Source organism: Schistocerca americana, unplaced genomic scaffold (assembly GCF_021461395.2).
Source record: "Schistocerca americana isolate TAMUIC-IGC-003095 unplaced genomic scaffold, iqSchAmer2.1 HiC_scaffold_764, whole genome shotgun sequence".
In the NCBI taxonomy this organism is placed as follows: Eukaryota; Metazoa; Arthropoda; class Insecta; order Orthoptera; family Acrididae; genus Schistocerca; species Schistocerca americana.
In genome coordinates, this window is record NW_025726527.1 from 39,441 (window position 1) to 63,075 (window position 23,635).

At 55.5% G+C, this 23,635-nt stretch overlaps 54 non-coding genes across 54 annotated transcripts; all 54 read left to right on the forward strand.

Moving 5' to 3' along the window:
* The first annotated feature begins 185 nt into the window (after window positions 1-185).
* Trnae-cuc lies at window positions 186-257 on the forward strand. The gene has a single exon. It is a non-coding gene; the product is annotated as a tRNA-Glu (tRNA).
* Window positions 258-991: 734 nt separating this feature from the next.
* Trnal-aag lies at window positions 992-1,073 on the forward strand. Its single transcript has one exon. It is a non-coding gene; the product is annotated as a tRNA-Leu (tRNA).
* Window positions 1,074-1,153: 80 nt separating this feature from the next.
* Window positions 1,154-1,235, forward strand: Trnal-cag. The gene has a single exon. It is a non-coding gene; the product is annotated as a tRNA-Leu (tRNA).
* Window positions 1,236-1,501: 266 nt separating this feature from the next.
* Window positions 1,502-1,573, forward strand: Trnae-cuc. Its single transcript has one exon. It is a non-coding gene; the product is annotated as a tRNA-Glu (tRNA).
* Window positions 1,574-2,307: 734 nt separating this feature from the next.
* Window positions 2,308-2,389, forward strand: Trnal-aag. Its single transcript has one exon. It is a non-coding gene; the product is annotated as a tRNA-Leu (tRNA).
* Window positions 2,390-2,469: 80 nt separating this feature from the next.
* On the forward strand, window positions 2,470-2,551 carry Trnal-cag. Its single transcript has one exon. It is a non-coding gene; the product is annotated as a tRNA-Leu (tRNA).
* Window positions 2,552-2,817: 266 nt separating this feature from the next.
* Trnae-cuc lies at window positions 2,818-2,889 on the forward strand. The gene has a single exon. It is a non-coding gene; the product is annotated as a tRNA-Glu (tRNA).
* A 734-nt stretch (window positions 2,890-3,623) lies between these two features.
* Trnal-aag lies at window positions 3,624-3,705 on the forward strand. Its single transcript has one exon. It is a non-coding gene; the product is annotated as a tRNA-Leu (tRNA).
* An 80-nt stretch (window positions 3,706-3,785) lies between these two features.
* Trnal-cag lies at window positions 3,786-3,867 on the forward strand. Its single transcript has one exon. It is a non-coding gene; the product is annotated as a tRNA-Leu (tRNA).
* Window positions 3,868-4,133: 266 nt separating this feature from the next.
* On the forward strand, window positions 4,134-4,205 carry Trnae-cuc. Its single transcript has one exon. It is a non-coding gene; the product is annotated as a tRNA-Glu (tRNA).
* A 734-nt stretch (window positions 4,206-4,939) lies between these two features.
* Window positions 4,940-5,021, forward strand: Trnal-aag. Its single transcript has one exon. It is a non-coding gene; the product is annotated as a tRNA-Leu (tRNA).
* Window positions 5,022-5,101: 80 nt separating this feature from the next.
* On the forward strand, window positions 5,102-5,183 carry Trnal-cag. Its single transcript has one exon. It is a non-coding gene; the product is annotated as a tRNA-Leu (tRNA).
* Window positions 5,184-5,449: 266 nt separating this feature from the next.
* Window positions 5,450-5,521, forward strand: Trnae-cuc. The gene has a single exon. It is a non-coding gene; the product is annotated as a tRNA-Glu (tRNA).
* Window positions 5,522-6,255: 734 nt separating this feature from the next.
* Trnal-aag lies at window positions 6,256-6,337 on the forward strand. The gene has a single exon. It is a non-coding gene; the product is annotated as a tRNA-Leu (tRNA).
* An 80-nt stretch (window positions 6,338-6,417) lies between these two features.
* Window positions 6,418-6,499, forward strand: Trnal-cag. The gene has a single exon. It is a non-coding gene; the product is annotated as a tRNA-Leu (tRNA).
* A 266-nt stretch (window positions 6,500-6,765) lies between these two features.
* Window positions 6,766-6,837, forward strand: Trnae-cuc. Its single transcript has one exon. It is a non-coding gene; the product is annotated as a tRNA-Glu (tRNA).
* A 734-nt stretch (window positions 6,838-7,571) lies between these two features.
* Window positions 7,572-7,653, forward strand: Trnal-aag. The gene has a single exon. It is a non-coding gene; the product is annotated as a tRNA-Leu (tRNA).
* An 80-nt stretch (window positions 7,654-7,733) lies between these two features.
* On the forward strand, window positions 7,734-7,815 carry Trnal-cag. The gene has a single exon. It is a non-coding gene; the product is annotated as a tRNA-Leu (tRNA).
* Window positions 7,816-8,081: 266 nt separating this feature from the next.
* Trnae-cuc lies at window positions 8,082-8,153 on the forward strand. The gene has a single exon. It is a non-coding gene; the product is annotated as a tRNA-Glu (tRNA).
* Window positions 8,154-8,887: 734 nt separating this feature from the next.
* On the forward strand, window positions 8,888-8,969 carry Trnal-aag. The gene has a single exon. It is a non-coding gene; the product is annotated as a tRNA-Leu (tRNA).
* Window positions 8,970-9,049: 80 nt separating this feature from the next.
* Trnal-cag lies at window positions 9,050-9,131 on the forward strand. The gene has a single exon. It is a non-coding gene; the product is annotated as a tRNA-Leu (tRNA).
* Window positions 9,132-9,397: 266 nt separating this feature from the next.
* On the forward strand, window positions 9,398-9,469 carry Trnae-cuc. Its single transcript has one exon. It is a non-coding gene; the product is annotated as a tRNA-Glu (tRNA).
* A 734-nt stretch (window positions 9,470-10,203) lies between these two features.
* On the forward strand, window positions 10,204-10,285 carry Trnal-aag. Its single transcript has one exon. It is a non-coding gene; the product is annotated as a tRNA-Leu (tRNA).
* Window positions 10,286-10,365: 80 nt separating this feature from the next.
* On the forward strand, window positions 10,366-10,447 carry Trnal-cag. The gene has a single exon. It is a non-coding gene; the product is annotated as a tRNA-Leu (tRNA).
* Window positions 10,448-10,713: 266 nt separating this feature from the next.
* Trnae-cuc lies at window positions 10,714-10,785 on the forward strand. Its single transcript has one exon. It is a non-coding gene; the product is annotated as a tRNA-Glu (tRNA).
* A 734-nt stretch (window positions 10,786-11,519) lies between these two features.
* Trnal-aag lies at window positions 11,520-11,601 on the forward strand. Its single transcript has one exon. It is a non-coding gene; the product is annotated as a tRNA-Leu (tRNA).
* Window positions 11,602-11,681: 80 nt separating this feature from the next.
* Window positions 11,682-11,763, forward strand: Trnal-cag. The gene has a single exon. It is a non-coding gene; the product is annotated as a tRNA-Leu (tRNA).
* A 266-nt stretch (window positions 11,764-12,029) lies between these two features.
* On the forward strand, window positions 12,030-12,101 carry Trnae-cuc. Its single transcript has one exon. It is a non-coding gene; the product is annotated as a tRNA-Glu (tRNA).
* Window positions 12,102-12,835: 734 nt separating this feature from the next.
* Window positions 12,836-12,917, forward strand: Trnal-aag. Its single transcript has one exon. It is a non-coding gene; the product is annotated as a tRNA-Leu (tRNA).
* Window positions 12,918-12,997: 80 nt separating this feature from the next.
* Window positions 12,998-13,079, forward strand: Trnal-cag. Its single transcript has one exon. It is a non-coding gene; the product is annotated as a tRNA-Leu (tRNA).
* Window positions 13,080-13,345: 266 nt separating this feature from the next.
* Window positions 13,346-13,417, forward strand: Trnae-cuc. The gene has a single exon. It is a non-coding gene; the product is annotated as a tRNA-Glu (tRNA).
* Window positions 13,418-14,151: 734 nt separating this feature from the next.
* Trnal-aag lies at window positions 14,152-14,233 on the forward strand. Its single transcript has one exon. It is a non-coding gene; the product is annotated as a tRNA-Leu (tRNA).
* An 80-nt stretch (window positions 14,234-14,313) lies between these two features.
* Window positions 14,314-14,395, forward strand: Trnal-cag. Its single transcript has one exon. It is a non-coding gene; the product is annotated as a tRNA-Leu (tRNA).
* Window positions 14,396-14,661: 266 nt separating this feature from the next.
* Window positions 14,662-14,733, forward strand: Trnae-cuc. The gene has a single exon. It is a non-coding gene; the product is annotated as a tRNA-Glu (tRNA).
* A 734-nt stretch (window positions 14,734-15,467) lies between these two features.
* Window positions 15,468-15,549, forward strand: Trnal-aag. Its single transcript has one exon. It is a non-coding gene; the product is annotated as a tRNA-Leu (tRNA).
* Window positions 15,550-15,629: 80 nt separating this feature from the next.
* Window positions 15,630-15,711, forward strand: Trnal-cag. Its single transcript has one exon. It is a non-coding gene; the product is annotated as a tRNA-Leu (tRNA).
* A 266-nt stretch (window positions 15,712-15,977) lies between these two features.
* On the forward strand, window positions 15,978-16,049 carry Trnae-cuc. The gene has a single exon. It is a non-coding gene; the product is annotated as a tRNA-Glu (tRNA).
* A 734-nt stretch (window positions 16,050-16,783) lies between these two features.
* On the forward strand, window positions 16,784-16,865 carry Trnal-aag. Its single transcript has one exon. It is a non-coding gene; the product is annotated as a tRNA-Leu (tRNA).
* Window positions 16,866-16,945: 80 nt separating this feature from the next.
* Window positions 16,946-17,027, forward strand: Trnal-cag. Its single transcript has one exon. It is a non-coding gene; the product is annotated as a tRNA-Leu (tRNA).
* Window positions 17,028-17,293: 266 nt separating this feature from the next.
* On the forward strand, window positions 17,294-17,365 carry Trnae-cuc. Its single transcript has one exon. It is a non-coding gene; the product is annotated as a tRNA-Glu (tRNA).
* A 734-nt stretch (window positions 17,366-18,099) lies between these two features.
* On the forward strand, window positions 18,100-18,181 carry Trnal-aag. Its single transcript has one exon. It is a non-coding gene; the product is annotated as a tRNA-Leu (tRNA).
* Window positions 18,182-18,261: 80 nt separating this feature from the next.
* Window positions 18,262-18,343, forward strand: Trnal-cag. The gene has a single exon. It is a non-coding gene; the product is annotated as a tRNA-Leu (tRNA).
* Window positions 18,344-18,609: 266 nt separating this feature from the next.
* Window positions 18,610-18,681, forward strand: Trnae-cuc. Its single transcript has one exon. It is a non-coding gene; the product is annotated as a tRNA-Glu (tRNA).
* Window positions 18,682-19,415: 734 nt separating this feature from the next.
* On the forward strand, window positions 19,416-19,497 carry Trnal-aag. Its single transcript has one exon. It is a non-coding gene; the product is annotated as a tRNA-Leu (tRNA).
* Window positions 19,498-19,577: 80 nt separating this feature from the next.
* Window positions 19,578-19,659, forward strand: Trnal-cag. The gene has a single exon. It is a non-coding gene; the product is annotated as a tRNA-Leu (tRNA).
* Window positions 19,660-19,925: 266 nt separating this feature from the next.
* On the forward strand, window positions 19,926-19,997 carry Trnae-cuc. The gene has a single exon. It is a non-coding gene; the product is annotated as a tRNA-Glu (tRNA).
* A 734-nt stretch (window positions 19,998-20,731) lies between these two features.
* Window positions 20,732-20,813, forward strand: Trnal-aag. The gene has a single exon. It is a non-coding gene; the product is annotated as a tRNA-Leu (tRNA).
* An 80-nt stretch (window positions 20,814-20,893) lies between these two features.
* On the forward strand, window positions 20,894-20,975 carry Trnal-cag. Its single transcript has one exon. It is a non-coding gene; the product is annotated as a tRNA-Leu (tRNA).
* A 266-nt stretch (window positions 20,976-21,241) lies between these two features.
* On the forward strand, window positions 21,242-21,313 carry Trnae-cuc. Its single transcript has one exon. It is a non-coding gene; the product is annotated as a tRNA-Glu (tRNA).
* A 734-nt stretch (window positions 21,314-22,047) lies between these two features.
* On the forward strand, window positions 22,048-22,129 carry Trnal-aag. The gene has a single exon. It is a non-coding gene; the product is annotated as a tRNA-Leu (tRNA).
* Window positions 22,130-22,209: 80 nt separating this feature from the next.
* Window positions 22,210-22,291, forward strand: Trnal-cag. The gene has a single exon. It is a non-coding gene; the product is annotated as a tRNA-Leu (tRNA).
* Window positions 22,292-22,557: 266 nt separating this feature from the next.
* Trnae-cuc lies at window positions 22,558-22,629 on the forward strand. Its single transcript has one exon. It is a non-coding gene; the product is annotated as a tRNA-Glu (tRNA).
* Window positions 22,630-23,363: 734 nt separating this feature from the next.
* On the forward strand, window positions 23,364-23,445 carry Trnal-aag. Its single transcript has one exon. It is a non-coding gene; the product is annotated as a tRNA-Leu (tRNA).
* Window positions 23,446-23,525: 80 nt separating this feature from the next.
* On the forward strand, window positions 23,526-23,607 carry Trnal-cag. The gene has a single exon. It is a non-coding gene; the product is annotated as a tRNA-Leu (tRNA).
* The last annotated feature ends 28 nt before the right edge of the window (window positions 23,608-23,635 follow it).

Consider the following 23,635-nt stretch of genomic DNA (forward strand, 5'->3'; position numbering starts at 1 on the left):
CAGTGGTGCGTGGTGTAACAGCAGGATTCACCGGCGCAGTTTGGTCTCATGATTGCTGGCGTTCGTCTCCACGAGATGCGTCCCGGGCATGCCGTTCTACGAAGTGGAAACGTAAATTTTTGCAGTTGTCGTCAAGTAGCGGGTGGGCGCTCGCCGTGTTTGTTGGAGGAGTGCTTGTGTCGTTATCCGGTGTCGTCTAGTGGCTGGGATACCTGGCTCTCGCCCAGGAGGCCTGGGTTCGATTCCCGGTACCGGAAATGCACATTTTATTGCTCCTCTTATGCGACTTGTCCCGACTTAGCTCGACTGACGCTCCGCTGACGCTTGCAGAAAACTACGTAAAATATGATTCGCGGCCACAAGTGACGGCGAGAGAGATGCGACATCTGTCCACCTCTTATCCGGGCACATACCTGCGGTCAACAGACTTGGAGGACTGCAAGACATTGCCACGGGGGTTGAATGCAGCTAACCACTCTGCTCAGTGTCCATCAGCGCGGGCACGTTCGTTTGCCAGTATACATATAATGGAGACCGCGTCTGACACAGCTGTTGCGAGACACAGTCGGCCGAGCTTTGCTGTGCACAGCCACTTGCAGTCGCGAGAGTTGAATTCCGCGGTGGCTCCGTGGCCGTGATCGTCTAGTGGTCAGGACATTGCGTTGTGACCGCAACAACCCAGGCTCGAATCCGGGTCACGGCACTTTTTAAAGTTCTGCCTTGCTGTCGCTGCAATGACGATAGTGACCCAGTGATTGAAATCACGGTGCCCTCCTGATTTTGTGCTCATGTTCCTCAGGCTGCAGGTGGCACTACCGATTCCTTATAAACACGCGATGCCGCCGCACCAGGGCGCTGGCAGCTGCCTGTGTAGTTAATCTCTATTCGAAAAGGGCAGTCGTTCGAGGTGCGATGTTCGAGCAACCAGTCGCAGCAGATCAGGAAGCTGTGTCGTGCACTGCATTCTACAAATGCCAGGAACACTGGTGTAGGTAGCGTGGCCGAGCGGTCTAAGGCGCTGGTTTAAGGCACCAGTCTCTTCGGAGGCGTGGGTTCGAATCCCACCGCTGCCAATTTTTACTTCTCGTTTTTGTGCCATTGCGGTGTGTTCTCGTGGGGTAGAACGCAGCTCCTGTGACCGCCGCGTCGCGTAGGTAGCGTGGCCGAGCGGTCTAAGGCGCTGGTTTCAGGCACCAGTCTCTTCGGAGGCGTGGGTTCGAATCCCACCGCTGCCAACGTTTTCTGTCTCGAAAACAGGAGCACTGATTTCCCGCGAAGGAAAAAGCGCAGCGTCGGTTTCTTAAACTGTCGTAGCACAGTGGTGCGTGGTGTAACAGCAGGATTCACCGGCGCAGTTTGGTCTCATGATTGCTGGCGTTCGTCTCCACGAGATGCGTCCCGGGCATGCCGTTCTACGAAGTGGAAACGTAAATTTTTGCAGTTGTCGTCAAGTAGCGGGTGGGCGCTCGCCGTGTTTGTTGGAGGAGTGCTTGTGTCGTTATCCGGTGTCGTCTAGTGGCTGGGATACCTGGCTCTCGCCCAGGAGGCCTGGGTTCGATTCCCGGTACCGGAAATGCACATTTTATTGCTCCTCTTATGCGACTTGTCCCGACTTAGCTCGACTGACGCTCCGCTGACGCTTGCAGAAAACTACGTAAAATATGATTCGCGGCCACAAGTGACGGCGAGAGAGATGCGACATCTGTCCACCTCTTATCCGGGCACATACCTGCGGTCAACAGACTTGGAGGACTGCAAGACATTGCCACGGGGGTTGAATGCAGCTAACCACTCTGCTCAGTGTCCATCAGCGCGGGCACGTTCGTTTGCCAGTATACATATAATGGAGACCGCGTCTGACACAGCTGTTGCGAGACACAGTCGGCCGAGCTTTGCTGTGCACAGCCACTTGCAGTCGCGAGAGTTGAATTCCGCGGTGGCTCCGTGGCCGTGATCGTCTAGTGGTCAGGACATTGCGTTGTGACCGCAACAACCCAGGCTCGAATCCGGGTCACGGCACTTTTTAAAGTTCTGCCTTGCTGTCGCTGCAATGACGATAGTGACCCAGTGATTGAAATCACGGTGCCCTCCTGATTTTGTGCTCATGTTCCTCAGGCTGCAGGTGGCACTACCGATTCCTTATAAACACGCGATGCCGCCGCACCAGGGCGCTGGCAGCTGCCTGTGTAGTTAATCTCTATTCGAAAAGGGCAGTCGTTCGAGGTGCGATGTTCGAGCAACCAGTCGCAGCAGATCAGGAAGCTGTGTCGTGCACTGCATTCTACAAATGCCAGGAACACTGGTGTAGGTAGCGTGGCCGAGCGGTCTAAGGCGCTGGTTTAAGGCACCAGTCTCTTCGGAGGCGTGGGTTCGAATCCCACCGCTGCCAATTTTTACTTCTCGTTTTTGTGCCATTGCGGTGTGTTCTCGTGGGGTAGAACGCAGCTCCTGTGACCGCCGCGTCGCGTAGGTAGCGTGGCCGAGCGGTCTAAGGCGCTGGTTTCAGGCACCAGTCTCTTGGGAGGCGTGGGTTCGAATCCCACCGCTGCCAACGTTTTCTGTCTCGAAAACAGGAGTACTGATTTCCCGCGAAGGAAAAAGCGCAGCGTCGGTTTCTTAAACTGTCGTAGCACAGTGGTGCGTGGTGTAACAACAGGATTCACCGGCGCAGTTTGGTCTCATGATTGCTGGCGTTCGTCTCCACGAGATGCGTCCCGAGCATGCCGTTCTACGAAGTGGAAACGTAAATTTTTGCAGTTGTCGTCAAGTAGCGGGTGGGCGCTCGCCGTGTTTGTTGGAGGAGTGCTTGTGTCGTTATCCGGTGTCGTCTAGTGGCTGGGATACCTGGCTCTCGCCCAGGAGGCCTGGGTTCGATTCCCGGCACCGGAAATGCACATTTTATTGCTCCTCTTATGCGACTTGTCCCGACTTAGCTCGACTGACGCTCCGCTGACGCTTGCAGAAAACTACGTAAAATATGATTCGCGGCCACAAGTGACGGCGAGAGAGATGCGACATCTGTCCACCTCTTATCCGGGCACATACCTGCGGTCAACAGACTTGGAGGACTGCAAGACATTGCCACGGGGGTTGAATGCAGCTAACCACTCTGCTCAGTGTCCATCAGCGCGGGCACGTTCGTTTGCCAGTATACATATAATGGAGACCGCGTCTGACACAGCTGTTGCGAGACACAGTCGGCCGAGCTTTGCTGTGCACAGCCACTTGCAGTCGCGAGAGTTGAATTCCGCGGTGGCTCCGTGGCCGTGATCGTCTAGTGGTCAGGACATTGCGTTGTGACCGCAACAACCCAGGCTCGAATCCGGGTCACGGCACTTTTTAAAGTTCTGCCTTGCTGTCGCTGCAATGACGATAGTGACCCAGTGATTGAAATCACGGTGCCCTCCTGATTTTGTGCTCATGTTCCTCAGGCTGCAGGTGGCACTACCGATTCCTTATAAACACGCGATGCCGCCGCACCAGGGCGCTGGCAGCTGCCTGTGTAGTTAATCTCTATTCGAAAAGGGCAGTCGTTCGAGGTGCGATGTTCGAGCAACCAGTCGCAGCAGATCAGGAAGCTGTGTCGTGCACTGCATTCTACAAATGCCAGGAACACTGGTGTAGGTAGCGTGGCCGAGCGGTCTAAGGCGCTGGTTTAAGGCACCAGTCTCTTCGGAGGCGTGGGTTCGAATCCCACCGCTGCCAATTTTTACTTCTCGTTTTTGTGCCATTGCGGTGTGTTCTCGTGGGGTAGAACGCAGCTCCTGTGACCGCCGCGTCGCGTAGGTAGCGTGGCCGAGCGGTCTAAGGCGCTGGTTTCAGGCACCAGTCTCTTGGGAGGCGTGGGTTCGAATCCCACCGCTGCCAACGTTTTCTGTCTCGAAAACAGGAGTACTGATTTCCCGCGAAGGAAAAAGCGCAGCGTCGGTTTCTTAAACTGTCGTAGCACAGTGGTGCGTGGTGTAACAACAGGATTCACCGGCGCAGTTTGGTCTCATGATTGCTGGCGTTCGTCTCCACGAGATGCGTCCCGAGCATGCCGTTCTACGAAGTGGAAACGTAAATTTTTGCAGTTGTCGTCAAGTAGCGGGTGGGCGCTCGCCGTGTTTGTTGGAGGAGTGCTTGTGTCGTTATCCGGTGTCGTCTAGTGGCTGGGATACCTGGCTCTCGCCCAGGAGGCCTGGGTTCGATTCCCGGCACCGGAAATGCACATTTTATTGCTCCTCTTATGCGACTTGTCCCGACTTAGCTCGACTGACGCTCCGCTGACGCTTGCAGAAAACTACGTAAAATATGATTCGCGGCCACAAGTGACGGCGAGAGAGATGCGACATCTGTCCACCTCTTATCCGGGCACATACCTGCGGTCAACAGACTTGGAGGACTGCAAGACATTGCCACGGGGGTTGAATGCAGCTAACCACTCTGCTCAGTGTCCATCAGCGCGGGCACGTTCGTTTGCCAGTATACATATAATGGAGACCGCGTCTGACACAGCTGTTGCGAGACACAGTCGGCCGAGCTTTGCTGTGCACAGCCACTTGCAGTCGCGAGAGTTGAATTCCGCGGTGGCTCCGTGGCCGTGATCGTCTAGTGGTCAGGACATTGCGTTGTGACCGCAACAACCCAGGCTCGAATCCGGGTCACGGCACTTTTTAAAGTTCTGCCTTGCTGTCGCTGCAATGACGATAGTGACCCAGTGATTGAAATCACGGTGCCCTCCTGATTTTGTGCTCATGTTCCTCAGGCTGCAGGTGGCACTACCGATTCCTTATAAACACGCGATGCCGCCGCACCAGGGCGCTGGCAGCTGCCTGTGTAGTTAATCTCTATTCGAAAAGGGCAGTCGTTCGAGGTGCGATGTTCGAGCAACCAGTCGCAGCAGATCAGGAAGCTGTGTCGTGCACTGCATTCTACAAATGCCAGGAACACTGGTGTAGGTAGCGTGGCCGAGCGGTCTAAGGCGCTGGTTGAAGGCACCAGTCTCTTCGGAGGCGTGGGTTCGAATCCCACCGCTGCCAATTTTTACTTCTCGTTTTTGTGCCATTGCGGTGTGTTCTCGTGGGGTAGAACGCAGCTCCTGTGACCGCCGCGTCGCGTAGGTAGCGTGGCCGAGCGGTCTAAGGCGCTGGTTTCAGGCACCAGTCTCTTGGGAGGCGTGGGTTCGAATCCCACCGCTGCCAACGTTTTCTGTCTCGAAAACAGGAGTACTGATTTCCCGCGAAGGAAAAAGCGCAGCGTCGGTTTCTTAAACTGTCGTAGCACAGTGGTGCGTGGTGTAACAACAGGATTCACCGGCGCAGTTTGGTCTCATGATTGCTGGCGTTCGTCTCCACGAGATGCGTCCCGAGCATGCCGTTCTACGAAGTGGAAACGTAAATTTTTGCAGTTGTCGTCAAGTAGCGGGTGGGCGCTCGCCGTGTTTGTTGGAGGAGTGCTTGTGTCGTTATCCGGTGTCGTCTAGTGGCTGGGATACCTGGCTCTCGCCCAGGAGGCCTGGGTTCGATTCCCGGCACCGGAAATGCACATTTTATTGCTCCTCTTATGCGACTTGTCCCGACTTAGCTCGACTGACGCTCCGCTGACGCTTGCAGAAAACTACGTAAAATATGATTCGCGGCCACAAGTGACGGCGAGAGAGATGCGACATCTGTCCACCTCTTATCCGGGCACATACCTGCGGTCAACAGACTTGGAGGACTGCAAGACATTGCCACGGGGGTTGAATGCAGCTAACCACTCTGCTCAGTGTCCATCAGCGCGGGCACGTTCGTTTGCCAGTATACATATAATGGAGACCGCGTCTGACACAGCTGTTGCGAGACACAGTCGGCCGAGCTTTGCTGTGCACAGCCACTTGCAGTCGCGAGAGTTGAATTCCGCGGTGGCTCCGTGGCCGTGATCGTCTAGTGGTCAGGACATTGCGTTGTGACCGCAACAACCCAGGCTCGAATCCGGGTCACGGCACTTTTTAAAGTTCTGCCTTGCTGTCGCTGCAATGACGATAGTGACCCAGTGATTGAAATCACGGTGCCCTCCTGATTTTGTGCTCATGTTCCTCAGGCTGCAGGTGGCACTACCGATTCCTTATAAACACGCGATGCCGCCGCACCAGGGCGCTGGCAGCTGCCTGTGTAGTTAATCTCTATTCGAAAAGGGCAGTCGTTCGAGGTGCGATGTTCGAGCAACCAGTCGCAGCAGATCAGGAAGCTGTGTCGTGCACTGCATTCTACAAATGCCAGGAACACTGGTGTAGGTAGCGTGGCCGAGCGGTCTAAGGCGCTGGTTTAAGGCACCAGTCTCTTCGGAGGCGTGGGTTCGAATCCCACCGCTGCCAATTTTTACTTCTCGTTTTTGTGCCATTGCGGTGTGTTCTCGTGGGGTAGAACGCAGCTCCTGTGACCGCCGCGTCGCGTAGGTAGCGTGGCCGAGCGGTCTAAGGCGCTGGTTTCAGGCACCAGTCTCTTGGGAGGCGTGGGTTCGAATCCCACCGCTGCCAACGTTTTCTGTCTCGAAAACAGGAGCACTGATTTCCCGCGAAGGAAAAAGCGCAGCGTCGGTTTCTTAAACTGTCGTAGCACAGTGGTGCGTGGTGTAACAGCAGGATTCACCGGCGCAGTTTGGTCTCATGATTGCTGGCGTTCGTCTCCACGAGATGCGTCCCGGGCATGCCGTTCTACGAAGTGGAAACGTAAATTTTTGCAGTTGTCGTCAAGTAGCGGGTGGGCGCTCGCCGTGTTTGTTGGAGGAGTGCTTGTGTCGTTATCCGGTGTCGTCTAGTGGCTGGGATACCTGGCTCTCGCCCAGGAGGCCTGGGTTCGATTCCCGGTACCGGAAATGCACATTTTATTGCTCCTCTTATGCGACTTGTCCCGACTTAGCTCGACTGACGCTCCGCTGACGCTTGCAGAAAACTACGTAAAATATGATTCGCGGCCACAAGTGACGGCGAGAGAGATGCGACATCTGTCCACCTCTTATCCGGGCACATACCTGCGGTCAACAGACTTGGAGGACTGCAAGACATTGCCACGGGGGTTGAATGCAGCTAACCACTCTGCTCAGTGTCCATCAGCGCGGGCACGTTCGTTTGCCAGTATACATATAATGGAGACCGCGTCTGACACAGCTGTTGCGAGACACAGTCGGCCGAGCTTTGCTGTGCACAGCCACTTGCAGTCGCGAGAGTTGAATTCCGCGGTGGCTCCGTGGCCGTGATCGTCTAGTGGTCAGGACATTGCGTTGTGACCGCAACAACCCAGGCTCGAATCCGGGTCACGGCACTTTTTAAAGTTCTGCCTTGCTGTCGCTGCAATGACGATAGTGACCCAGTGATTGAAATCACGGTGCCCTCCTGATTTTGTGCTCATGTTCCTCAGGCTGCAGGTGGCACTACCGATTCCTTATAAACACGCGATGCCGCCGCACCAGGGCGCTGGCAGCTGCCTGTGTAGTTAATCTCTATTCGAAAAGGGCAGTCGTTCGAGGTGCGATGTTCGAGCAACCAGTCGCAGCAGATCAGGAAGCTGTGTCGTGCACTGCATTCTACAAATGCCAGGAACACTGGTGTAGGTAGCGTGGCCGAGCGGTCTAAGGCGCTGGTTTAAGGCACCAGTCTCTTCGGAGGCGTGGGTTCGAATCCCACCGCTGCCAATTTTTACTTCTCGTTTTTGTGCCATTGCGGTGTGTTCTCGTGGGGTAGAACGCAGCTCCTGTGACCGCCGCGTCGCGTAGGTAGCGTGGCCGAGCGGTCTAAGGCGCTGGTTTCAGGCACCAGTCTCTTGGGAGGCGTGGGTTCGAATCCCACCGCTGCCAACGTTTTCTGTCTCGAAAACAGGAGTACTGATTTCCCGCGAAGGAAAAAGCGCAGCGTCGGTTTCTTAAACTGTCGTAGCACAGTGGTGCGTGGTGTAACAACAGGATTCACCGGCGCAGTTTGGTCTCATGATTGCTGGCGTTCGTCTCCACGAGATGCGTCCCGAGCATGCCGTTCTACGAAGTGGAAACGTAAATTTTTGCAGTTGTCGTCAAGTAGCGGGTGGGCGCTCGCCGTGTTTGTTGGAGGAGTGCTTGTGTCGTTATCCGGTGTCGTCTAGTGGCTGGGATACCTGGCTCTCGCCCAGGAGGCCTGGGTTCGATTCCCGGTACCGGAAATGCACATTTTATTGCTCCTCTTATGCGACTTGTCCCGACTTAGCTCGACTGACGCTCCGCTGACGCTTGCAGAAAACTACGTAAAATATGATTCGCGGCCACAAGTGACGGCGAGAGAGATGCGACATCTGTCCACCTCTTATCCGGGCACATACCTGCGGTCAACAGACTTGGAGGACTGCAAGACATTGCCACGGGGGTTGAATGCAGCTAACCACTCTGCTCAGTGTCCATCAGCGCGGGCACGTTCGTTTGCCAGTATACATATAATGGAGACCGCGTCTGACACAGCTGTTGCGAGACACAGTCGGCCGAGCTTTGCTGTGCACAGCCACTTGCAGTCGCGAGAGTTGAATTCCGCGGTGGCTCCGTGGCCGTGATCGTCTAGTGGTCAGGACATTGCGTTGTGACCGCAACAACCCAGGCTCGAATCCGGGTCACGGCACTTTTTAAAGTTCTGCCTTGCTGTCGCTGCAATGACGATAGTGACCCAGTGATTGAAATCACGGTGCCCTCCTGATTTTGTGCTCATGTTCCTCAGGCTGCAGGTGGCACTACCGATTCCTTATAAACACGCGATGCCGCCGCACCAGGGCGCTGGCAGCTGCCTGTGTAGTTAATCTCTATTCGAAAAGGGCAGTCGTTCGAGGTGCGATGTTCGAGCAACCAGTCGCAGCAGATCAGGAAGCTGTGTCGTGCACTGCATTCTACAAATGCCAGGAACACTGGTGTAGGTAGCGTGGCCGAGCGGTCTAAGGCGCTGGTTTAAGGCACCAGTCTCTTCGGAGGCGTGGGTTCGAATCCCACCGCTGCCAATTTTTACTTCTCGTTTTTGTGCCATTGCGGTGTGTTCTCGTGGGGTAGAACGCAGCTCCTGTGACCGCCGCGTCGCGTAGGTAGCGTGGCCGAGCGGTCTAAGGCGCTGGTTTCAGGCACCAGTCTCTTGGGAGGCGTGGGTTCGAATCCCACCGCTGCCAACGTTTTCTGTCTCGAAAACAGGAGCACTGATTTCCCGCGAAGGAAAAAGCGCAGCGTCGGTTTCTTAAACTGTCGTAGCACAGTGGTGCGTGGTGTAACAACAGGATTCACCGGCGCAGTTTGGTCTCATGATTGCTGGCGTTCGTCTCCACGAGATGCGTCCCGAGCATGCCGTTCTACGAAGTGGAAACGTAAATTTTTGCAGTTGTCGTCAAGTAGCGGGTGGGCGCTCGCCGTGTTTGTTGGAGGAGTGCTTGTGTCGTTATCCGGTGTCGTCTAGTGGCTGGGATACCTGGCTCTCGCCCAGGAGGCCTGGGTTCGATTCCCGGCACCGGAAATGCACATTTTATTGCTCCTCTTATGCGACTTGTCCCGACTTAGCTCGACTGACGCTCCGCTGACGCTTGCAGAAAACTACGTAAAATATGATTCGCGGCCACAAGTGACGGCGAGAGAGATGCGACATCTGTCCACCTCTTATCCGGGCACATACCTGCGGTCAACAGACTTGGAGGACTGCAAGACATTGCCACGGGGGTTGAATGCAGCTAACCACTCTGCTCAGTGTCCATCAGCGCGGGCACGTTCGTTTGCCAGTATACATATAATGGAGACCGCGTCTGACACAGCTGTTGCGAGACACAGTCGGCCGAGCTTTGCTGTGCACAGCCACTTGCAGTCGCGAGAGTTGAATTCCGCGGTGGCTCCGTGGCCGTGATCGTCTAGTGGTCAGGACATTGCGTTGTGACCGCAACAACCCAGGCTCGAATCCGGGTCACGGCACTTTTTAAAGTTCTGCCTTGCTGTCGCTGCAATGACGATAGTGACCCAGTGATTGAAATCACGGTGCCCTCCTGATTTTGTGCTCATGTTCCTCAGGCTGCAGGTGGCACTACCGATTCCTTATAAACACGCGATGCCGCCGCACCAGGGCGCTGGCAGCTGCCTGTGTAGTTAATCTCTATTCGAAAAGGGCAGTCGTTCGAGGTGCGATGTTCGAGCAACCAGTCGCAGCAGATCAGGAAGCTGTGTCGTGCACTGCATTCTACAAATGCCAGGAACACTGGTGTAGGTAGCGTGGCCGAGCGGTCTAAGGCGCTGGTTGAAGGCACCAGTCTCTTCGGAGGCGTGGGTTCGAATCCCACCGCTGCCAATTTTTACTTCTCGTTTTTGTGCCATTGCGGTGTGTTCTCGTGGGGTAGAACGCAGCTCCTGTGACCGCCGCGTCGCGTAGGTAGCGTGGCCGAGCGGTCTAAGGCGCTGGTTTCAGGCACCAGTCTCTTGGGAGGCGTGGGTTCGAATCCCACCGCTGCCAACGTTTTCTGTCTCGAAAACAGGAGTACTGATTTCCCGCGAAGGAAAAAGCGCAGCGTCGGTTTCTTAAACTGTCGTAGCACAGTGGTGCGTGGTGTAACAACAGGATTCACCGGCGCAGTTTGGTCTCATGATTGCTGGCGTTCGTCTCCACGAGATGCGTCCCGAGCATGCCGTTCTACGAAGTGGAAACGTAAATTTTTGCAGTTGTCGTCAAGTAGCGGGTGGGCGCTCGCCGTGTTTGTTGGAGGAGTGCTTGTGTCGTTATCCGGTGTCGTCTAGTGGCTGGGATACCTGGCTCTCGCCCAGGAGGCCTGGGTTCGATTCCCGGCACCGGAAATGCACATTTTATTGCTCCTCTTATGCGACTTGTCCCGACTTAGCTCGACTGACGCTCCGCTGACGCTTGCAGAAAACTACGTAAAATATGATTCGCGGCCACAAGTGACGGCGAGAGAGATGCGACATCTGTCCACCTCTTATCCGGGCACATACCTGCGGTCAACAGACTTGGAGGACTGCAAGACATTGCCACGGGGGTTGAATGCAGCTAACCACTCTGCTCAGTGTCCATCAGCGCGGGCACGTTCGTTTGCCAGTATACATATAATGGAGACCGCGTCTGACACAGCTGTTGCGAGACACAGTCGGCCGAGCTTTGCTGTGCACAGCCACTTGCAGTCGCGAGAGTTGAATTCCGCGGTGGCTCCGTGGCCGTGATCGTCTAGTGGTCAGGACATTGCGTTGTGACCGCAACAACCCAGGCTCGAATCCGGGTCACGGCACTTTTTAAAGTTCTGCCTTGCTGTCGCTGCAATGACGATAGTGACCCAGTGATTGAAATCACGGTGCCCTCCTGATTTTGTGCTCATGTTCCTCAGGCTGCAGGTGGCACTACCGATTCCTTATAAACACGCGATGCCGCCGCACCAGGGCGCTGGCAGCTGCCTGTGTAGTTAATCTCTATTCGAAAAGGGCAGTCGTTCGAGGTGCGATGTTCGAGCAACCAGTCGCAGCAGATCAGGAAGCTGTGTCGTGCACTGCATTCTACAAATGCCAGGAACACTGGTGTAGGTAGCGTGGCCGAGCGGTCTAAGGCGCTGGTTTAAGGCACCAGTCTCTTCGGAGGCGTGGGTTCGAATCCCACCGCTGCCAATTTTTACTTCTCGTTTTTGTGCCATTGCGGTGTGTTCTCGTGGGGTAGAACGCAGCTCCTGTGACCGCCGCGTCGCGTAGGTAGCGTGGCCGAGCGGTCTAAGGCGCTGGTTTCAGGCACCAGTCTCTTGGGAGGCGTGGGTTCGAATCCCACCGCTGCCAACGTTTTCTGTCTCGAAAACAGGAGCACTGATTTCCCGCGAAGGAAAAAGCGCAGCGTCGGTTTCTTAAACTGTCGTAGCACAGTGGTGCGTGGTGTAACAGCAGGATTCACCGGCGCAGTTTGGTCTCATGATTGCTGGCGTTCGTCTCCACGAGATGCGTCCCGGGCATGCCGTTCTACGAAGTGGAAACGTAAATTTTTGCAGTTGTCGTCAAGTAGCGGGTGGGCGCTCGCCGTGTTTGTTGGAGGAGTGCTTGTGTCGTTATCCGGTGTCGTCTAGTGGCTGGGATACCTGGCTCTCGCCCAGGAGGCCTGGGTTCGATTCCCGGTACCGGAAATGCACATTTTATTGCTCCTCTTATGCGACTTGTCCCGACTTAGCTCGACTGACGCTCCGCTGACGCTTGCAGAAAACTACGTAAAATATGATTCGCGGCCACAAGTGACGGCGAGAGAGATGCGACATCTGTCCACCTCTTATCCGGGCACATACCTGCGGTCAACAGACTTGGAGGACTGCAAGACATTGCCACGGGGGTTGAATGCAGCTAACCACTCTGCTCAGTGTCCATCAGCGCGGGCACGTTCGTTTGCCAGTATACATATAATGGAGACCGCGTCTGACACAGCTGTTGCGAGACACAGTCGGCCGAGCTTTGCTGTGCACAGCCACTTGCAGTCGCGAGAGTTGAATTCCGCGGTGGCTCCGTGGCCGTGATCGTCTAGTGGTCAGGACATTGCGTTGTGACCGCAACAACCCAGGCTCGAATCCGGGTCACGGCACTTTTTAAAGTTCTGCCTTGCTGTCGCTGCAATGACGATAGTGACCCAGTGATTGAAATCACGGTGCCCTCCTGATTTTGTGCTCATGTTCCTCAGGCTGCAGGTGGCACTACCGATTCCTTATAAACACGCGATGCCGCCGCACCAGGGCGCTGGCAGCTGCCTGTGTAGTTAATCTCTATTCGAAAAGGGCAGTCGTTCGAGGTGCGATGTTCGAGCAACCAGTCGCAGCAGATCAGGAAGCTGTGTCGTGCACTGCATTCTACAAATGCCAGGAACACTGGTGTAGGTAGCGTGGCCGAGCGGTCTAAGGCGCTGGTTTAAGGCACCAGTCTCTTCGGAGGCGTGGGTTCGAATCCCACCGCTGCCAATTTTTACTTCTCGTTTTTGTGCCATTGCGGTGTGTTCTCGTGGGGTAGAACGCAGCTCCTGTGACCGCCGCGTCGCGTAGGTAGCGTGGCCGAGCGGTCTAAGGCGCTGGTTTCAGGCACCAGTCTCTTGGGAGGCGTGGGTTCGAATCCCACCGCTGCCAACGTTTTCTGTCTCGAAAACAGGAGTACTGATTTCCCGCGAAGGAAAAAGCGCAGCGTCGGTTTCTTAAACTGTCGTAGCACAGTGGTGCGTGGTGTAACAACAGGATTCACCGGCGCAGTTTGGTCTCATGATTGCTGGCGTTCGTCTCCACGAGATGCGTCCCGAGCATGCCGTTCTACGAAGTGGAAACGTAAATTTTTGCAGTTGTCGTCAAGTAGCGGGTGGGCGCTCGCCGTGTTTGTTGGAGGAGTGCTTGTGTCGTTATCCGGTGTCGTCTAGTGGCTGGGATACCTGGCTCTCGCCCAGGAGGCCTGGGTTCGATTCCCGGTACCGGAAATGCACATTTTATTGCTCCTCTTATGCGACTTGTCCCGACTTAGCTCGACTGACGCTCCGCTGACGCTTGCAGAAAACTACGTAAAATATGATTCGCGGCCACAAGTGACGGCGAGAGAGATGCGACATCTGTCCACCTCTTATCCGGGCACATACCTGCGGTCAACAGACTTGGAGGACTGCAAGACATTGCCACGGGGGTTGAATGCAGCTAACCACTCTGCTCAGTGTCCATCAGCGCGGGCACGTTCGTTTGCCAGTATACATATAATGGAGACCGCGTCTGACACAGCTGTTGCGAGACACAGTCGGCCGAGCTTTGCTGTGCACAGCCACTTGCAGTCGCGAGAGTTGAATTCCGCGGTGGCTCCGTGGCCGTGATCGTCTAGTGGTCAGGACATTGCGTTGTGACCGCAACAACCCAGGCTCGAATCCGGGTCACGGCACTTTTTAAAGTTCTGCCTTGCTGTCGCTGCAATGACGATAGTGACCCAGTGATTGAAATCACGGTGCCCTCCTGATTTTGTGCTCATGTTCCTCAGGCTGCAGGTGGCACTACCGATTCCTTATAAACACGCGATGCCGCCGCACCAGGGCGCTGGCAGCTGCCTGTGTAGTTAATCTCTATTCGAAAAGGGCAGTCGTTCGAGGTGCGATGTTCGAGCAACCAGTCGCAGCAGATCAGGAAGCTGTGTCGTGCACTGCATTCTACAAATGCCAGGAACACTGGTGTAGGTAGCGTGGCCGAGCGGTCTAAGGCGCTGGTTTAAGGCACCAGTCTCTTCGGAGGCGTGGGTTCGAATCCCACCGCTGCCAATTTTTACTTCTCGTTTTTGTGCCATTGCGGTGTGTTCTCGTGGGGTAGAACGCAGCTCCTGTGACCGCCGCGTCGCGTAGGTAGCGTGGCCGAGCGGTCTAAGGCGCTGGTTTCAGGCACCAGTCTCTTGGGAGGCGTGGGTTCGAATCCCACCGCTGCCAACGTTTTCTGTCTCGAAAACAGGAGCACTGATTTCCCGCGAAGGAAAAAGCGCAGCGTCGGTTTCTTAAACTGTCGTAGCACAGTGGTGCGTGGTGTAACAACAGGATTCACCGGCGCAGTTTGGTCTCATGATTGCTGGCGTTCGTCTCCACGAGATGCGTCCCGAGCATGCCGTTCTACGAAGTGGAAACGTAAATTTTTGCAGTTGTCGTCAAGTAGCGGGTGGGCGCTCGCCGTGTTTGTTGGAGGAGTGCTTGTGTCGTTATCCGGTGTCGTCTAGTGGCTGGGATACCTGGCTCTCGCCCAGGAGGCCTGGGTTCGATTCCCGGCACCGGAAATGCACATTTTATTGCTCCTCTTATGCGACTTGTCCCGACTTAGCTCGACTGACGCTCCGCTGACGCTTGCAGAAAACTACGTAAAATATGATTCGCGGCCACAAGTGACGGCGAGAGAGATGCGACATCTGTCCACCTCTTATCCGGGCACATACCTGCGGTCAACAGACTTGGAGGACTGCAAGACATTGCCACGGGGGTTGAATGCAGCTAACCACTCTGCTCAGTGTCCATCAGCGCGGGCACGTTCGTTTGCCAGTATACATATAATGGAGACCGCGTCTGACACAGCTGTTGCGAGACACAGTCGGCCGAGCTTTGCTGTGCACAGCCACTTGCAGTCGCGAGAGTTGAATTCCGCGGTGGCTCCGTGGCCGTGATCGTCTAGTGGTCAGGACATTGCGTTGTGACCGCAACAACCCAGGCTCGAATCCGGGTCACGGCACTTTTTAAAGTTCTGCCTTGCTGTCGCTGCAATGACGATAGTGACCCAGTGATTGAAATCACGGTGCCCTCCTGATTTTGTGCTCATGTTCCTCAGGCTGCAGGTGGCACTACCGATTCCTTATAAACACGCGATGCCGCCGCACCAGGGCGCTGGCAGCTGCCTGTGTAGTTAATCTCTATTCGAAAAGGGCAGTCGTTCGAGGTGCGATGTTCGAGCAACCAGTCGCAGCAGATCAGGAAGCTGTGTCGTGCACTGCATTCTACAAATGCCAGGAACACTGGTGTAGGTAGCGTGGCCGAGCGGTCTAAGGCGCTGGTTGAAGGCACCAGTCTCTTCGGAGGCGTGGGTTCGAATCCCACCGCTGCCAATTTTTACTTCTCGTTTTTGTGCCATTGCGGTGTGTTCTCGTGGGGTAGAACGCAGCTCCTGTGACCGCCGCGTCGCGTAGGTAGCGTGGCCGAGCGGTCTAAGGCGCTGGTTTCAGGCACCAGTCTCTTGGGAGGCGTGGGTTCGAATCCCACCGCTGCCAACGTTTTCTGTCTCGAAAACAGGAGTACTGATTTCCCGCGAAGGAAAAAGCGCAGCGTCGGTTTCTTAAACTGTCGTAGCACAGTGGTGCGTGGTGTAACAACAGGATTCACCGGCGCAGTTTGGTCTCATGATTGCTGGCGTTCGTCTCCACGAGATGCGTCCCGAGCATGCCGTTCTACGAAGTGGAAACGTAAATTTTTGCAGTTGTCGTCAAGTAGCGGGTGGGCGCTCGCCGTGTTTGTTGGAGGAGTGCTTGTGTCGTTATCCGGTGTCGTCTAGTGGCTGGGATACCTGGCTCTCGCCCAGGAGGCCTGGGTTCGATTCCCGGCACCGGAAATGCACATTTTATTGCTCCTCTTATGCGACTTGTCCCGACTTAGCTCGACTGACGCTCCGCTGACGCTTGCAGAAAACTACGTAAAATATGATTCGCGGCCACAAGTGACGGCGAGAGAGATGCGACATCTGTCCACCTCTTATCCGGGCACATACCTGCGGTCAACAGACTTGGAGGACTGCAAGACATTGCCACGGGGGTTGAATGCAGCTAACCACTCTGCTCAGTGTCCATCAGCGCGGGCACGTTCGTTTGCCAGTATACATATAATGGAGACCGCGTCTGACACAGCTGTTGCGAGACACAGTCGGCCGAGCTTTGCTGTGCACAGCCACTTGCAGTCGCGAGAGTTGAATTCCGCGGTGGCTCCGTGGCCGTGATCGTCTAGTGGTCAGGACATTGCGTTGTGACCGCAACAACCCAGGCTCGAATCCGGGTCACGGCACTTTTTAAAGTTCTGCCTTGCTGTCGCTGCAATGACGATAGTGACCCAGTGATTGAAATCACGGTGCCCTCCTGATTTTGTGCTCATGTTCCTCAGGCTGCAGGTGGCACTACCGATTCCTTATAAACACGCGATGCCGCCGCACCAGGGCGCTGGCAGCTGCCTGTGTAGTTAATCTCTATTCGAAAAGGGCAGTCGTTCGAGGTGCGATGTTCGAGCAACCAGTCGCAGCAGATCAGGAAGCTGTGTCGTGCACTGCATTCTACAAATGCCAGGAACACTGGTGTAGGTAGCGTGGCCGAGCGGTCTAAGGCGCTGGTTTAAGGCACCAGTCTCTTCGGAGGCGTGGGTTCGAATCCCACCGCTGCCAATTTTTACTTCTCGTTTTTGTGCCATTGCGGTGTGTTCTCGTGGGGTAGAACGCAGCTCCTGTGACCGCCGCGTCGCGTAGGTAGCGTGGCCGAGCGGTCTAAGGCGCTGGTTTCAGGCACCAGTCTCTTGGGAGGCGTGGGTTCGAATCCCACCGCTGCCAACGTTTTCTGTCTCGAAAACAGGAGCACTGATTTCCCGCGAAGGAAAAAGCGCAGCGTCGGTTTCTTAAACTGTCGTAGCACAGTGGTGCGTGGTGTAACAGCAGGATTCACCGGCGCAGTTTGGTCTCATGATTGCTGGCGTTCGTCTCCACGAGATGCGTCCCGGGCATGCCGTTCTACGAAGTGGAAACGTAAATTTTTGCAGTTGTCGTCAAGTAGCGGGTGGGCGCTCGCCGTGTTTGTTGGAGGAGTGCTTGTGTCGTTATCCGGTGTCGTCTAGTGGCTGGGATACCTGGCTCTCGCCCAGGAGGCCTGGGTTCGATTCCCGGTACCGGAAATGCACATTTTATTGCTCCTCTTATGCGACTTGTCCCGACTTAGCTCGACTGACGCTCCGCTGACGCTTGCAGAAAACTACGTAAAATATGATTCGCGGCCACAAGTGACGGCGAGAGAGATGCGACATCTGTCCACCTCTTATCCGGGCACATACCTGCGGTCAACAGACTTGGAGGACTGCAAGACATTGCCACGGGGGTTGAATGCAGCTAACCACTCTGCTCAGTGTCCATCAGCGCGGGCACGTTCGTTTGCCAGTATACATATAATGGAGACCGCGTCTGACACAGCTGTTGCGAGACACAGTCGGCCGAGCTTTGCTGTGCACAGCCACTTGCAGTCGCGAGAGTTGAATTCCGCGGTGGCTCCGTGGCCGTGATCGTCTAGTGGTCAGGACATTGCGTTGTGACCGCAACAACCCAGGCTCGAATCCGGGTCACGGCACTTTTTAAAGTTCTGCCTTGCTGTCGCTGCAATGACGATAGTGACCCAGTGATTGAAATCACGGTGCCCTCCTGATTTTGTGCTCATGTTCCTCAGGCTGCAGGTGGCACTACCGATTCCTTATAAACACGCGATGCCGCCGCACCAGGGCGCTGGCAGCTGCCTGTGTAGTTAATCTCTATTCGAAAAGGGCAGTCGTTCGAGGTGCGATGTTCGAGCAACCAGTCGCAGCAGATCAGGAAGCTGTGTCGTGCACTGCATTCTACAAATGCCAGGAACACTGGTGTAGGTAGCGTGGCCGAGCGGTCTAAGGCGCTGGTTTAAGGCACCAGTCTCTTCGGAGGCGTGGGTTCGAATCCCACCGCTGCCAATTTTTACTTCTCGTTTTTGTGCCATTGCGGTGTGTTCTCGTGGGGTAGAACGCAGCTCCTGTGACCGCCGCGTCGCGTAGGTAGCGTGGCCGAGCGGTCTAAGGCGCTGGTTTCAGGCACCAGTCTCTTGGGAGGCGTGGGTTCGAATCCCACCGCTGCCAACGTTTTCTGTCTCGAAAACAGGAGTACTGATTTCCCGCGAAGGAAAAAGCGCAGCGTCGGTTTCTTAAACTGTCGTAGCACAGTGGTGCGTGGTGTAACAACAGGATTCACCGGCGCAGTTTGGTCTCATGATTGCTGGCGTTCGTCTCCACGAGATGCGTCCCGAGCATGCCGTTCTACGAAGTGGAAACGTAAATTTTTGCAGTTGTCGTCAAGTAGCGGGTGGGCGCTCGCCGTGTTTGTTGGAGGAGTGCTTGTGTCGTTATCCGGTGTCGTCTAGTGGCTGGGATACCTGGCTCTCGCCCAGGAGGCCTGGGTTCGATTCCCGGTACCGGAAATGCACATTTTATTGCTCCTCTTATGCGACTTGTCCCGACTTAGCTCGACTGACGCTCCGCTGACGCTTGCAGAAAACTACGTAAAATATGATTCGCGGCCACAAGTGACGGCGAGAGAGATGCGACATCTGTCCACCTCTTATCCGGGCACATACCTGCGGTCAACAGACTTGGAGGACTGCAAGACATTGCCACGGGGGTTGAATGCAGCTAACCACTCTGCTCAGTGTCCATCAGCGCGGGCACGTTCGTTTGCCAGTATACATATAATGGAGACCGCGTCTGACACAGCTGTTGCGAGACACAGTCGGCCGAGCTTTGCTGTGCACAGCCACTTGCAGTCGCGAGAGTTGAATTCCGCGGTGGCTCCGTGGCCGTGATCGTCTAGTGGTCAGGACATTGCGTTGTGACCGCAACAACCCAGGCTCGAATCCGGGTCACGGCACTTTTTAAAGTTCTGCCTTGCTGTCGCTGCAATGACGATAGTGACCCAGTGATTGAAATCACGGTGCCCTCCTGATTTTGTGCTCATGTTCCTCAGGCTGCAGGTGGCACTACCGATTCCTTATAAACACGCGATGCCGCCGCACCAGGGCGCTGGCAGCTGCCTGTGTAGTTAATCTCTATTCGAAAAGGGCAGTCGTTCGAGGTGCGATGTTCGAGCAACCAGTCGCAGCAGATCAGGAAGCTGTGTCGTGCACTGCATTCTACAAATGCCAGGAACACTGGTGTAGGTAGCGTGGCCGAGCGGTCTAAGGCGCTGGTTTAAGGCACCAGTCTCTTCGGAGGCGTGGGTTCGAATCCCACCGCTGCCAATTTTTACTTCTCGTTTTTGTGCCATTGCGGTGTGTTCTCGTGGGGTAGAACGCAGCTCCTGTGACCGCCGCGTCGCGTAGGTAGCGTGGCCGAGCGGTCTAAGGCGCTGGTTTCAGGCACCAGTCTCTTGGGAGGCGTGGGTTCGAATCCCACCGCTGCCAACGTTTTCTGTCTCGAAAACAGGAGCACTGATTTCCCGCGAAGGAAAAAGCGCAGCGTCGGTTTCTTAAACTGTCGTAGCACAGTGGTGCGTGGTGTAACAACAGGATTCACCGGCGCAGTTTGGTCTCATGATTGCTGGCGTTCGTCTCCACGAGATGCGTCCCGAGCATGCCGTTCTACGAAGTGGAAACGTAAATTTTTGCAGTTGTCGTCAAGTAGCGGGTGGGCGCTCGCCGTGTTTGTTGGAGGAGTGCTTGTGTCGTTATCCGGTGTCGTCTAGTGGCTGGGATACCTGGCTCTCGCCCAGGAGGCCTGGGTTCGATTCCCGGCACCGGAAATGCACATTTTATTGCTCCTCTTATGCGACTTGTCCCGACTTAGCTCGACTGACGCTCCGCTGACGCTTGCAGAAAACTACGTAAAATATGATTCGCGGCCACAAGTGACGGCGAGAGAGATGCGACATCTGTCCACCTCTTATCCGGGCACATACCTGCGGTCAACAGACTTGGAGGACTGCAAGACATTGCCACGGGGGTTGAATGCAGCTAACCACTCTGCTCAGTGTCCATCAGCGCGGGCACGTTCGTTTGCCAGTATACATATAATGGAGACCGCGTCTGACACAGCTGTTGCGAGACACAGTCGGCCGAGCTTTGCTGTGCACAGCCACTTGCAGTCGCGAGAGTTGAATTCCGCGGTGGCTCCGTGGCCGTGATCGTCTAGTGGTCAGGACATTGCGTTGTGACCGCAACAACCCAGGCTCGAATCCGGGTCACGGCACTTTTTAAAGTTCTGCCTTGCTGTCGCTGCAATGACGATAGTGACCCAGTGATTGAAATCACGGTGCCCTCCTGATTTTGTGCTCATGTTCCTCAGGCTGCAGGTGGCACTACCGATTCCTTATAAACACGCGATGCCGCCGCACCAGGGCGCTGGCAGCTGCCTGTGTAGTTAATCTCTATTCGAAAAGGGCAGTCGTTCGAGGTGCGATGTTCGAGCAACCAGTCGCAGCAGATCAGGAAGCTGTGTCGTGCACTGCATTCTACAAATGCCAGGAACACTGGTGTAGGTAGCGTGGCCGAGCGGTCTAAGGCGCTGGTTTAAGGCACCAGTCTCTTCGGAGGCGTGGGTTCGAATCCCACCGCTGCCAATTTTTACTTCTCGTTTTTGTGCCATTGCGGTGTGTTCTCGTGGGGTAGAACGCAGCTCCTGTGACCGCCGCGTCGCGTAGGTAGCGTGGCCGAGCGGTCTAAGGCGCTGGTTTCAGGCACCAGTCTCTTGGGAGGCGTGGGTTCGAATCCCACCGCTGCCAACGTTTTCTGTCTCGAAAACAGGAGTACTGATTTCCCGCGAAGGAAAAAGCGCAGCGTCGGTTTCTTAAACTGTCGTAGCACAGTGGTGCGTGGTGTAACAACAGGATTCACCGGCGCAGTTTGGTCTCATGATTGCTGGCGTTCGTCTCCACGAGATGCGTCCCGAGCATGCCGTTCTACGAAGTGGAAACGTAAATTTTTGCAGTTGTCGTCAAGTAGCGGGTGGGCGCTCGCCGTGTTTGTTGGAGGAGTGCTTGTGTCGTTATCCGGTGTCGTCTAGTGGCTGGGATACCTGGCTCTCGCCCAGGAGGCCTGGGTTCGATTCCCGGTACCGGAAATGCACATTTTATTGCTCCTCTTATGCGACTTGTCCCGACTTAGCTCGACTGACGCTCCGCTGACGCTTGCAGAAAACTACGTAAAATATGATTCGCGGCCACAAGTGACGGCGAGAGAGATGCGACATCTGTCCACCTCTTATCCGGGCACATACCTGCGGTCAACAGACTTGGAGGACTGCAAGACATTGCCACGGGGGTTGAATGCAGCTAACCACTCTGCTCAGTGTCCATCAGCGCGGGCACGTTCGTTTGCCAGTATACATATAATGGAGACCGCGTCTGACACAGCTGTTGCGAGACACAGTCGGCCGAGCTTTGCTGTGCACAGCCACTTGCAGTCGCGAGAGTTGAATTCCGCGGTGGCTCCGTGGCCGTGATCGTCTAGTGGTCAGGACATTGCGTTGTGACCGCAACAACCCAGGCTCGAATCCGGGTCACGGCACTTTTTAAAGTTCTGCCTTGCTGTCGCTGCAATGACGATAGTGACCCAGTGATTGAAATCACGGTGCCCTCCTGATTTTGTGCTCATGTTCCTCAGGCTGCAGGTGGCACTACCGATTCCTTATAAACACGCGATGCCGCCGCACCAGGGCGCTGGCAGCTGCCTGTGTAGTTAATCTCTATTCGAAAAGGGCAGTCGTTCGAGGTGCGATGTTCGAGCAACCAGTCGCAGCAGATCAGGAAGCTGTGTCGTGCACTGCATTCTACAAATGCCAGGAACACTGGTGTAGGTAGCGTGGCCGAGCGGTCTAAGGCGCTGGTTTAAGGCACCAGTCTCTTCGGAGGCGTGGGTTCGAATCCCACCGCTGCCAATTTTTACTTCTCGTTTTTGTGCCATTGCGGTGTGTTCTCGTGGGGTAGAACGCAGCTCCTGTGACCGCCGCGTCGCGTAGGTAGCGTGGCCGAGCGGTCTAAGGCGCTGGTTTCAGGCACCAGTCTCTTGGGAGGCGTGGGTTCGAATCCCACCGCTGCCAACGTTTTCTGTCTCGAAAACAGGAGCACTGATTTCCCGCGAAGGAAAAAGCGCAGCGTCGGTTTCTTAAACTGTCGTAGCACAGTGGTGCGTGGTGTAACAACAGGATTCACCGGCGCAGTTTGGTCTCATGATTGCTGGCGTTCGTCTCCACGAGATGCGTCCCGAGCATGCCGTTCTACGAAGTGGAAACGTAAATTTTTGCAGTTGTCGTCAAGTAGCGGGTGGGCGCTCGCCGTGTTTGTTGGAGGAGTGCTTGTGTCGTTATCCGGTGTCGTCTAGTGGCTGGGATACCTGGCTCTCGCCCAGGAGGCCTGGGTTCGATTCCCGGCACCGGAAATGCACATTTTATTGCTCCTCTTATGCGACTTGTCCCGACTTAGCTCGACTGACGCTCCGCTGACGCTTGCAGAAAACTACGTAAAATATGATTCGCGGCCACAAGTGACGGCGAGAGAGATGCGACATCTGTCCACCTCTTATCCGGGCACATACCTGCGGTCAACAGACTTGGAGGACTGCAAGACATTGCCACGGGGGTTGAATGCAGCTAACCACTCTGCTCAGTGTCCATCAGCGCGGGCACGTTCGTTTGCCAGTATACATATAATGGAGACCGCGTCTGACACAGCTGTTGCGAGACACAGTCGGCCGAGCTTTGCTGTGCACAGCCACTTGCAGTCGCGAGAGTTGAATTCCGCGGTGGCTCCGTGGCCGTGATCGTCTAGTGGTCAGGACATTGCGTTGTGACCGCAACAACCCAGGCTCGAATCCGGGTCACGGCACTTTTTAAAGTTCTGCCTTGCTGTCGCTGCAATGACGATAGTGACCCAGTGATTGAAATCACGGTGCCCTCCTGATTTTGTGCTCATGTTCCTCAGGCTGCAGGTGGCACTACCGATTCCTTATAAACACGCGATGCCGCCGCACCAGGGCGCTGGCAGCTGCCTGTGTAGTTAATCTCTATTCGAAAAGGGCAGTCGTTCGAGGTGCGATGTTCGAGCAACCAGTCGCAGCAGATCAGGAAGCTGTGTCGTGCACTGCATTCTACAAATGCCAGGAACACTGGTGTAGGTAGCGTGGCCGAGCGGTCTAAGGCGCTGGTTTAAGGCACCAGTCTCTTCGGAGGCGTGGGTTCGAATCCCACCGCTGCCAATTTTTACTTCTCGTTTTTGTGCCATTGCGGTGTGTTCTCGTGGGGTAGAACGCAGCTCCTGTGACCGCCGCGTCGCGTAGGTAGCGTGGCCGAGCGGTCTAAGGCGCTGGTTTCAGGCACCAGTCTCTTGGGAGGCGTGGGTTCGAATCCCACCGCTGCCAACGTTTTCTGTCTCGAAAACAGGAGTAC